This window comes from Rhynchophorus ferrugineus, unplaced genomic scaffold (assembly GCF_030347505.1).
Source record: "Rhynchophorus ferrugineus isolate W39M unplaced genomic scaffold, kcgeb_rfMv2 rfM6, whole genome shotgun sequence".
NCBI lineage: Eukaryota > Metazoa > Arthropoda > Insecta > Coleoptera > Curculionidae > Rhynchophorus > Rhynchophorus ferrugineus.
In genome coordinates this window covers 20,519,956-20,532,275 of record NW_027472585.1, presented here as the reverse complement: position 1 = coordinate 20,532,275, position 12,320 = coordinate 20,519,956, and the positions used below count along the sequence as shown (strand labels likewise).

Below are 12,320 nucleotides of genomic sequence, written 5' to 3'. Positions count from 1 at the left end.
GAAAAAAATGGACTCTTAAATAATATGCATAAAAATTATTTAAAAAAATATTTTTAATTTTATCTCATTAATGACGTAAATTTCTAAGGACTAATATTCTAGTTCTGGGTTACATTGAAAATAAATTAGTTGTGTTGCTCTTGTTCCTGAAAACCTAAACAAAATGTATATTTCATAATGTATCTAATAATACCTTTCAAATGATTACATATTATATGCTAGGACATACACATGGTCTGCAGAGGCAAAGGTTCACTTTTTATGTAAATTGCAAAAACTAGGACCACCAATGAATAGAATATTGCTTGAAACTTGACAAAATGTAACAGCCAGAATAGGTATAAACAATATGTTTCTACAATAAATTTGTAGAATTTCGTTGAAAATATAAGGTTTTGGTTAAGGCAAAGCCTTTGTCCAACTAAATCCAACGCCTTCAAAATTATTGATTATTAGTTGTAACTATAATCAATATATATTATAAATAGTGACAGTATACAATTAGCTGTAAAATATAAGTTAATAACTTAATAGCAGCTTTAATGATATAAAAAGTAAACTGTGTAAAGTTCACTCGTCTATGAATTTTTTATTTCAATTCATTAGCATTTCTAATAATTTGATATACCATATAAAATTAAAAAAAAACTACAGCCAGCAGATATGAATTTTTCAATTCTCAATTTTACAATAACTGTTGGCCTCATATCAAAAAAATTAGAATAACAAACTAGGTAATGGCAAAATAGGTAATTCACAATGGCAAAAAATAAGTAGGGTTTCAACATTACAGCATGAAAAACATAAATTATACGACTTAAAATCCATAAAACATACAATATCTGCGTGAATTAAAGCTAAAGGAGGCAAATGTAGAGATAAGGATATAAAAAAGGCATTAGTCATGTTTTATACGAAAATATAGGTTACGATAACGTTTTCCTGAAACGGGTATTATCTCAGATCGTACGTCAAAAACTCATTATTCGAAATACCTTTTAACGCTGCATCAGCTAATTAAACAAAACGTTTTGTCCAATATTGCACGAGACACCAACGAAAATATTTCAAGCTCCAAAATAGACACTTCTTATGAATATTTGAATATTAATCGCTAAGTGCTGTTTTCTAAAATTACGAAGTATAAATTAAATTGCATAATAGAGGAGTCCCTCAAGTCCCCTAAAGTTTGTTATTCACGTTGGCTTTAATTTTGACCAAAAATATTGAGAACTACTTTGAAATTAATATCAATTCCAGAAGATTGTCAAAGAAGAAATCAAAAAGTTTCACAACATTTTCATAAAGCATTCCTATCAAACTTAATGACCAGACATTCTATCATATATCGAGAATAGTTAAAACGCAGAAAACTTCATAAATAAAAAAGAATATAATTTTGTTTAAATATTTAATCAATATTATAATTATATCAATAATATAGTTTGAATGTCTGACACAACTCGTATAATCTAGAAGTATAATATTATTCACTTTTTATATTTCTGTTAAGGTTTTGTTTATTCCATAAAGTTAAGCAAATATACCAAATGTTACACATAAATGAAAAAACACAGCTTCATAAGATAAAATTATAAAATTATATGAATTAGAGTTGTAAATGTAAACGTAAATTGCCCCTACATCATACTCGCCAGAACTAACACGTCTGAAATGATTTGCTCAGAGACCTCAAAAGCTTAAAAAAATCTGATCTAATATATAATAGTTAGGTTTACTGTATTAACAACTAGTAACTAGAAGAAAAAAATTGGGAATTTTTAAATTGAGTGTTGAGATGAAGTAAACTTTCATGTCATATTCAAAACGCTTCCCTAAGTTTTCATGATGACGATTCATTTCAAGCTCGACAACCAAACATGCATTGACGGGTGTAAAATCATTTGTACCAAAATTTCAAGGAAAATATACAATCAAATAAAGAAATTATTTTGAAATTACACTTTTAATTTTTCTTATGACTATTAGAATATATTTACCTCATCTGGTGTTCTAAAATTATATTTAAAACCTATAAATGAAACTAGGGTAAGAAGGTCCGCTAATTTCTCAAGTTTTGTTTTTTAGCTTGATTTCGGTTTTAACAAAATGAGGACTAAGTTGATCGCAATTCTGAATTAAGGTTGCTAAAGAAGTCAAATTTCTTCTCAACGTTTTCATGAAAGTAATTCCTTTCAGGGTCAATAGACCAAATATTCTTCCATGAATTATGAATAGTTCCAACACTTTTTACGATTATTTTAATATATTATAAAATTTTTCCCACCAGGCCCAATTTCTGTCTAAATTGATGGGATATAAATTATAACTGCATAAAGTTTTTCACATTTATTTTTTCTAGACTGGTTGCCATTTTGACAAAGAATATTGCAAACTACACGCTTCCCTACATTTTCATAAAGATGATTCATTTTCAGACTAGCTAGCCGGACTTTTGGCAATTTTTTATGAATAAATATGAATTTTGTCTACATATGTAAAATTACGATGCAATGTTAAAAGGTTTCATGTATACCGTTGAATTTAGAACTATTTTATTATAATTTTATTGCTTTTTTATAAATCTGTCAACTTAAATTGAGTGTATTAAACGCTACACACCTGATCAAAAAGGTTTATAGGACAAATAAAATTTAATATTAATTACAGTGTAAATTGTCCGTCGATCATACTAACCAGATCTACCACTCTCGAAATTATTTACGCGTAGACATCGAAAGTTTCATAAAACTGGTATATAATAAATAGGAGAACTATATTAATAACTAATAATAAACAGTCTAATAATGCTGGATGGTCTCAAGATAAAATAATAAATAATAAACATTAAAATTTAGAAATTTTCGCCTAATTTAAGTTCGCCAATCGACAACTTGGTTGAATAATTTACTTAACCAGCCAGTATAAAATACTTTCGAACCTATCAGTGAGAGAGAACTTATCAAAAAAAATTATATCAAAATGTCACGAAAATATGCAATCAAATCAAAAACTTATTTTGAAATTACATTTTCAACACCTCCTATGACTATTAGAATCTGTTTACCTCATCAGGTATACTAAAGTTACATGCAAAAATATATAAATTGAAACTGTACGATAAGAAGGACCTCCAGCTTTCTAAGTTTTTTTTAGGTTGATTTCGGCTTTAACAAAATACATTGAACCAATAATGACTGAGTTAATTATAATTCCGAATTTAAGATTGCAAAAAAAGAAACACAATTTCTTCTCAAATTTTTCATGGAAGTAATTCCTTTCAGCATCAATGACCAAATATTCTTCTATACATTATGAATAGTTCCAAAAATTTTTAATATTATTTTAATATATTACAATATTTTCCTTCCACCTGGTGCAATTCCTGTCTAAATTGACATTAGATTGTCCGTAAGTCATACTGCTCAGAATTATGACCCCCGAAATTATTTGTTCAGAAGTCTGGAAAGTTTCATAAATAAAAATTGATACAATACAATAATTAAAAGAACAAGTAGTGAATGGAATAATAATGCACGATGGTCTCAAGATAAAATAAAGCAATAAACAAAAAATTATGAATTTTCGCTTGATTTAAGTTCGACAATCGATAACTTGGTTGAATAATTTACTTAACCAGCCAGTATAAAATACTTTCGAACTTATCAGTGAGAGAGAACTTATCAAAAAAAATTATATCAAAATGTCATGAAAATATGCAACAAAATCAATAAATTATTTTGAAATTACATTTTCAACACCTCTTATGACTATTAGAATATGTTTACCTTATCAGGTAGACTAAAGTTACATTTAAAAATATATAAATTGAAACTGTACGATAAGAAGGACCTCCAGCTTTCTAAGTTTTTTTTAGGTTGATTTCGGCTTTAACAAAATACATTGAACCAATAATGACTGAGTTAATTATAATTCCGAATTTAAGGTTGCAAAAAAAGAAACACAATTTCTTCTCAAGTTTTTCATGGAAGTAATTCCTTTCAGCATCAATGACCAAATATTCTTCTATACATTATGAATAGTTCCAAAAATTTTTAATATTATTTTAATATATTACAATATTTTCCTTCCACCTGGTGCAATTCCTGTCTAAATTGACATTAGATTGTCCGTAAGTTATACTGCTCAGAATTATGACCCCCGAAATTATTTATTCAGAAGTCTGGAAAGGTTCATAAATAAAAACTGATACAAGATAATAATTAAAAGAACAAGTAGTGTATAGAATAATAATGCGCAATGGTCTCAGGATAAAATAAAGCAATAAACAAAAAAATTATTAATTTTCGCTTGATTTAAGTTCGACAATCGATAACTTGGTTGAATAATTTACTTTACCAGCCAGTATAAAATACTTTCGAACTTATCAGTGAGAGAGAACTTATCAAAAAAAAAAATTTATACCAAAATGTCACGAAAATATGCAATAAAATCAATAAATTATTTTGTAATTACATTTTCAACACTTCTAATGACTACTAGAATCTGTTTACCTCATCACGTATACAAAAGTTACATGCAAAAATATATAAATTGAAACTGTACGATAAGAAGGACCTCCAGCTTTCTAAGTTTTTTTTAGGTTGATTTCGGCTTTAACAAAATACATTGAACCAATAATGACTGAGTTAATTATAATTCCGAATTTAAGGTTGCAAAAAAAGAAACACAATTTCTTCTCAAGTTTTTCATGGAAGTAATTCCTTTCAGCATCAATGACCAAATATTCTTCTATACATTATGAATAGTTCCAAAAAATTTTAATATTATTTTAATATATTACAATATTTTCCTTCCACCTGGTGCAATTCCTGTCTAAATTGACATTAGATTGTCCGTAAGTTATACTGCTCAGAATTATGACCCCCGAAATTATTTGTTCAGAAGTCTGGAAAGGTTCATAAATAAAAACTGATACAAGATAATAATTAAAAGAACAAGTAGTGTATAGAATAATAATGCGCGATGGTCTCAAGATAAAATAAAGCAATAAACAAAAACATTATGAATTTTCGCTTGATTTAAGTTCGACAATCGAATCGATAATTTGATTGAATTATTTACGAATTAATGTACTTACCCGGTCGGTGTAAAATACTTCCGAACTTTTTAAGGGGAGGCAAAAAAATTGCGAGCGATCGAGCTCGAAGTTCGAGGGGTTCGGTGGGGATCGGGAGGGAAAACTTTTCCGATTTTCGCGATCACGGTCGCTTCGAGGAAAGCGTGAGGCGCCCGCGGCGGGAAGTTATCGTTTGAACGTACGGTTGCATGGTTCGCAGGCAAACAACGGCCAGACGACACACGCCAGCGCGAACGGTCTCTGCCATTTCGGCCACTATTCTTGATGACAAAACACGCGAAATTTCCACAAAATTATCCTTATGTAATTAATTGCTTTTTATATAGTTATATATTTATGTTTATTGTTTATTATAGCCATCTAGGAAATGAGCACTAATAAGCTATTTGTTTTTATCCTAATTTGCTACGGTTTTAGAATTACAAAGTACTTATTCTACAATAAACACTTTGGGCTTAACATCTATGTTACTGTCTGTAATTTACACTGAGTTTTACTTCAGTGAATTTATCCTTATGTAGTTAATGGTTTTTTGCTATTGTTTATTATAGCCATCTAGGAAATTAACACTAATAAGCTATTTGTGTTTATCCTGACCTGTAACAGTTTTAGAATAACAAATTACTTTTTCTACAATAGACACTTTGGGCTTTACATCTATGTCATTGCTTGTAATTTGCACTGAGTTTTACTTCAGTGAATTTATCTTCATGTAGTTAATGGTTTTTTGCTATTATTTATTATAGCCATCTAGGAAATTAACACTAATAAGCTATTTGTGTTTATCCGGACCTGCAACGGTTTTAGAATAACAAATTACTTATTCTACAGTAGACACTTTGGGCTTAACATTTATGTCACTATCTGTAATTTGCACAGAGCTTTACTTTACTGAACCACATCAAATGGTTTTAGCTTCTGGCCAAGCCATCATTTTATAGGAGCTGGAGAAACTTAACATTGATATGTACATGAAACCTCTATTCATGTTTTTGGGCATAGTCTTTGATGAAATTATTAACCATTTCTAGCACCATGAAGCGTTTATATTAGCTGGTATAACCCCAGATGAATACCATAAATCCACGCTGGTTTTAAGATTTATTGATAAAGCAAAAGCTTATTATGTACTGATAATGTTGAATATTTACTCAACAACCAGAACATTTTCAATACTTCAGCTTGAGAAAAATGTTTGTTAACATATGGCCTCCACCTGAGTTTAACATCCAGGATCATGCCAATACATTTGGCTGCAATCCATTGTTGATTCATATATGCTGGCTAGTGTTTGATTATTCTGTTGGTGAAATTAATATGCACCGATTTATTTTAATATATTTCATGCGCAACTTTTCTATTCAGCTTTGTGTATCAGCAGTAGCTCAGTCCTATTCGGCTGTAACTTTTTGGGTTGATCCACTGCAATATTCAGTGATTATATCCAATGATTGCAGGGTCATTTCCAAATATAGCAACAATATTTTCATTGGATATAGGCAAGTTCCGAGTGTCTACTGTGCATAAAGAACTAGTCTCAATTCACTTAACTTATTGATTAACTTATATGCAATAGAACTATTTCAGAAGACAAAACCTATTTTTTTCACCTATTTTTCTATGACATTAATCCGTAATGATTCCGTAAATCTAATAATCGTTGAATGTTGTTTCCTGAAAACAAATTGCTTATCCGGAATAAGATGTTTTTGCTTAAAACTCCACTGTCGTTTTAATTTAAGTTTATGAAAATTGTAATATTTTTTCTTTCGTATGGTCTAGGGGTCTAATTTATCAGAGCCTTTAACTGTTTCTCGTAATATATATGACATGGGAAAATAATTATATCTTGAGACAAAATATAAATTCGCATGGTATCGAATGTCTGTTTTTTTTTGTTCTGATCTAAAATCAAGCCAGATTATGGACCAGATTATGTAGGACTGCCTCTGGGCTTACCAATACACTAAACCGAAACCGCCTCACAGTTGACCCCTGTGAGTCAACTACTGTATTGCTTTTGGGGATATGGCACATGCTAACCGAGCAACCGTTATTGGGCACGAAGATCCGGCGCAAAAACACATAGTGAAACTAACTATAGATTCGCGAACTTGGGTTAACACGTGACTGAAAGCTATCGTATGCGCGCAAAAGTTTCGGCTGAGGTGACGGATGAGATCTTTTCGGCTTTAAGCTCCCAGCTTGTCCACCAGCTCGCAACAAGTACGTTTTCAAAACTTGAGCCGAATTGTTGTTTCACCGTTGAAGCTGTTTCTCCTGGTTGGGTGTAATAAACTGGAAGTTGGGGAGATTGATGGAGATGGGAAATCTGTTAGAAGGGCAGACTAGGGAAGATAGTAGGTTTAGTAGTAGTAGGTTTGTCATACCCGAACCTTTCTGGATTGCTTTCTGTCTTTGGGAATGATAACCGTACCGAATGTCTAACGTAATATATTAATATATAGTCTATTCAAAGTTTTTTTTAGTAATGGATAATGGATATTTGTGACGTCAAAATATTGCAATGTTGCCGAATTAACTATGAGTTTTAGTTCAGTTTGGCTTTGACATACAAAAAAAATCTAATCTAAATAAAATTATTGAACAAAAATATAATGAAATATAATTTATTTTAATATTATAGTAAATCTAATATATATATTATCGAAGGACTTAAAAACACAATTAAAACACAGTTATAATTGTTTGTAAGTTAGATTTGTTTTATTTACATTTATATCTTTTTCACACCATCCATGAGGTAGAGTTTCTATGCTCGTTTTTTTACGTAGTGGTATCCCCCTGGAGGCTTAATCCACCTATTTAACATTTGTATATCTGAGAAACGTATTTTAATTTCATTCCAGAACATATATGATTTTTTCGTTTAGTTCTTGTTTCCTTCAATGGTGTGTTTACTTGTCAAGTTATCTTGATATCACTATATATTTTATTTCTTCTTCTACTATATGTGTACGCCATTTTTTATTAAATTAATCACTGAATTCTATCTAATTTATTTACCATATCTACAAAACATACTACAAACGAAGTACATACAAAGTATCTACAGTACCATTTTCTACAGTTATATTCAATTAATTATGTGCATACCTTTACTTGTTTCCATCCTCATCAATCTGTCTCAGGAATTTCTAGCATTGCACAGCATTATCACATATCCTGAAAATTTCCTTCAATCACTTTCACTTTCCCACTCATTGTCCAATTCACTCACCAAACTGTTAATTTTTAATCGGTCTGAAACATGTTCTCAATTCCACCATTTATAAATGACTTCCTTATTCCAAACCCAAGTTGTTATGGTTGACAGTGCTTTCTTCCACATATCCAAACAATTTTTGATGGAATATCCTTCTCGACCAGCAATATGTCTACATTTAAGTATTAAAAATGTAATGATCAACAAAAATTAATCCGACGCTATTGTAACTTTTACCTTTTTCCATCAATTTTTGTTGTCTTTACACCTTTTTGTTACCGCCTTGCCAAGAGCGCCACAATGAACCATTTTGAAATATCCAAGTTTCATCAAGATACACCAATTCAAATAGTTTATCTTCCTTGGTCTTATTTTATGCTTTTAAAAATTTAATAATTTTTAAGGTAATGTCTGGAAGTTATATTAAACCTCTCCGAGGGTTATCTTTACACCATTTAAACCCTATACCCTATAAGAGTGTAGACATCTGTTTCAGACAGACAATTTTCTCTAAAATAATTTTATTAAATTATGTTTTTATCGATAAAATAGTTTCTGTACTTACTGTTCTTACACATTTCGTATATTTGGTCTTGAATAGAGCCAATATTAAAATGGTCAAGATTCGTCACCCACTTTGTATGTAGACGGATTTCCTTTGGTGAATATAACCTATTATTCTTCATTTTATAAGCGATGTTATCCACAGTACTATTATTTAATATCATCAATAATTACCTCTCTAACGGAATTTACCAGCAAAAGGGAACTTCCATTATCTCGTTCCTTTTCGAAATAACCTAGTAAAGCAGCAATCAATTTGTGACCCTTTTTTGTATTGTTATTGTTTTCGGCATTTTCAAACAAAGTAATATGATACATTACGCAGCGACTTAAATTATCAAAATAATTAAAAGGATAAAATAATGTTTGCCGGTTTATAACCTGTAGTAATTATAACTAATATTTTGAGTAATTTAGCGTACATCTAACAACCAGACGGCGACCGGCTGTCAGATGTATGAAAAATTCTTGAAAATAATAGTGTTAAGAGATTTTAGCTCTTACCTATAAATTATAATATGCTGTATAATTAACTGTATGGTTATTAAATTGACATAGAAATGGCAGCAATAAACATTACAAAAAATATACAGGAGGCATATTTTGCGACTTCTAACAATGAAACATTTCCCAAAAAAAAATACACATATATCATATATAATACAGAAATAGATAGAAAAACGCATAACAGATGGGGCTATCTGTCTCTCAGTGGACCTAAAGTGTAGTGAATACGTGTTTACGTGACCCGACAAAAAGACTGCATCTCATTTTAATTAGTGTTATAAAATTATTTCCCCTTATTTCACAACAGTTTAAATCAAATAAACATGAGGCAGCATATTCCGCGAGTCCTAACAATGAAACATTTCCAAAAAAAAATACACATATATCATATATAATACAGAAATAGATAGAAAAACGCATAACAGATGGGGCTATCTGTCTCTCAGTGGACCTAAAGTGTAGTGAATACGTGTTTACGTGACCCGACAAAAAGACTGCATCTCATTTTAATTAGTGTTATAAAATTATTTCCCCTTATTTCACAACAGTTTAAATCAAATAAACAGGAGGCAGCATATTCCGCGAGTCCTAACAATGAAACATTTCCAAAAAAAATACACATATATCATGTATAATACAGAAAAAGATAGAAAACGCATAACAGATGGTGCTATCTGTCTCTTAGCAGACCTAAAGTGAAGTGAATACGTGTTTACGTGACCCGATAAAAAGACTGAATCTCATTTTAATTAGTGTTATAAAATTATTTCCCCTTATCTCACAACAGTCCTTTTGAAATTCATTTATAGTATTTTTGGCCAATAACTAGTTCAAGAAATAATACGTAAGTGAAAAATGTAGTGCGTGAAATAAACAATGTATTTATTTTATTTTTGTATCCTCTGGAAATAATTAATATAAAACATTTAATATCTAAAAATGGCAAATCACAGCGATTCAACCAAATCACATGCATACTTTGATATAAGATTAGAACAATCAGCAATACCGCAAACTCCATCATCAGAATGGACTACAGTCATTAATAAAAAACGATTGATAAGCCCAGAAGAAGAAATTGCGAGAAAACAAACAAGGATCAGTGACTATTGCTTACGGAAACAAATAGAGACAAAAAATAGCTTTAGCGACCTATCGGAAGAAATTGAAGAGAATATACAAACAAGCCCTGAATAAGTTGTCCCCAAACCACCACCAATAACAATTTATAAGGTAGGAGTAATAAAACACATCAATGACCTATTGAAAAGCATCACTACAAACTATACAATCAAAACAGTGAGCTATGAAACAACAAAAATTTAATTGTTCGAAGCCGAGCACTTTAAAGTTCTAGTAAAAGAACTAGACGAAAGAAACACCCAGTACCATACATTCGGGCCTAAATCCGAGAGAATATTTAATTTCGTGTTAAAAGGATTACATTACGGGACGGACTTTAGCACCTTCAAGATAGCCCTAGCTCAAAAAGAACAAGAAAATGGTTCAAAACAATAGCGAGAAACGACACCGCAACCAACTGAAACTACCAGCAACATCTCTAGATTAGCAAACATGATGGCCAAAGTAATGGATCAAATGAGTACGATGCTTGGTCTACTCACAACCGTCGTCAGCAAACTTGCCTAATGCCTGAAACCATTAGCAACAAAATCGCCGGCTGGAATGCCATTGGGCTCCAACAACATGTCAGGGAACTCAAAATGTTCGTAATTGAACAAAATATTGATATTATGATGATTTCCGAAACACATTTTACCGACAAACATTTTTTGAAATTTCCCAAATATAAACTTTATCATATAAATCACCCTAATGATAAAGCACATGGGGGTGCAGCCATAATCATTTGAGATGATATAAAGCATTTCGAAAAAGAAAAATTCCGCAGAGACTACCTGCAAGCAAGCAGTATAACCATAGAGAAAGTCGATGGCCCTTTAACAATGTCTGCAATTTATTGCTCGCCCAAACATAACAACAAGGCAGACCACTTTCAAGAATACTTCAGTACGCTAGATAATAGATTTATAGCCGGAGGAGATTACAATGTAAAACATTTAATGTGGGGTTAATGAATAATAACCTCAAAAGGTAGAGAACTGGTAAAAGCAATAAAGACAGATAATTTACAACATATCTCTACTGGTGAACTAACATATTGGCCTACAGACAGAAATAAAAAGCCAGATACTATAGATTTCTGTATTACAACAAATTTTGATACAAAAAGGTGTCATGCAGAATCATGTTTTGACCTGTCTTGTGATCATTCACCAATAATAGTAACACTTTTTTCAAAAATTGCCATCAAAGATAAACCCCCTTCTGCGTGCAATAATAGAACTAACTGGACCTCATTTAGAGAAAACTTGGACCGAAACATCTCTCTAAACTTACCGTTACAAACTGAAATTGACATAGAAATGGCAGCAATAAACATTACAAAAAATATACAGGAGGCAGCATATTCCGCGACTCCTAACAATGAAACATTTCCAAAAATAAACATATATCATGTATAATACAGAAGAAGATAGCAGAAATAAGAAAGTTACGATGGAATTGGCAACAGCAAAGGACTGAAGAGAATAAGAGAAAATGTAATAGTACAATAAAAGAGCTGAAAGAACTAATTCAAAATGAACAAAACCAAGGCATTCAAGAATACCTAGAGAATTTGACACCAACTGAGGCTACAGACTATTCGTTGTGGAAAGCAACAAGAAAGCTTAACATACCCCAGCAGTATAACCCACCTATTAAAACAAACGAAAATAATTGGGCTAGAAGCAATAGACTCCTACCGACCTATAAGTTTATTACCGATAATCTCGAAAGTTTTCGAGAAACTATACATCAAGAAGCTAAACTACATAATAGAAAAAAGAAAAATTATTC

The 12,320-nt window shown here is 31.0% G+C and overlaps 1 protein-coding gene and 1 long non-coding RNA gene across 2 annotated transcripts in view; both read right to left on the bottom strand.

Annotated features, from left to right (window-relative positions):
* Positions 1-5,257, bottom strand: part of LOC143198474 (G-protein coupled receptor dmsr-1) — a 130,029-nt gene extending 124,772 nt beyond the window's left edge. The window contains exon 1 of the mRNA XM_076407715.1: positions 5,102-5,257. The gene's annotated coding sequence lies outside the window, so the exon portion shown is untranslated. The remainder of the gene's footprint in view (positions 1-5,101) is intronic.
* Positions 5,258-7,836: 2,579 nt separating this feature from the next.
* LOC143198628 (uncharacterized) lies at positions 7,837-9,256 on the bottom strand. Its single transcript, XR_013006262.1, has 5 exons — positions 8,893-9,256; positions 8,565-8,837; positions 8,343-8,499; positions 8,219-8,287; positions 7,837-8,145 (listed from the first exon to the last, which is right to left on the bottom strand). It is a non-coding gene; the product is annotated as an uncharacterized LOC143198628 (long non-coding RNA).
* Positions 9,257-12,320: the final 3,064 nt, after the last annotated feature.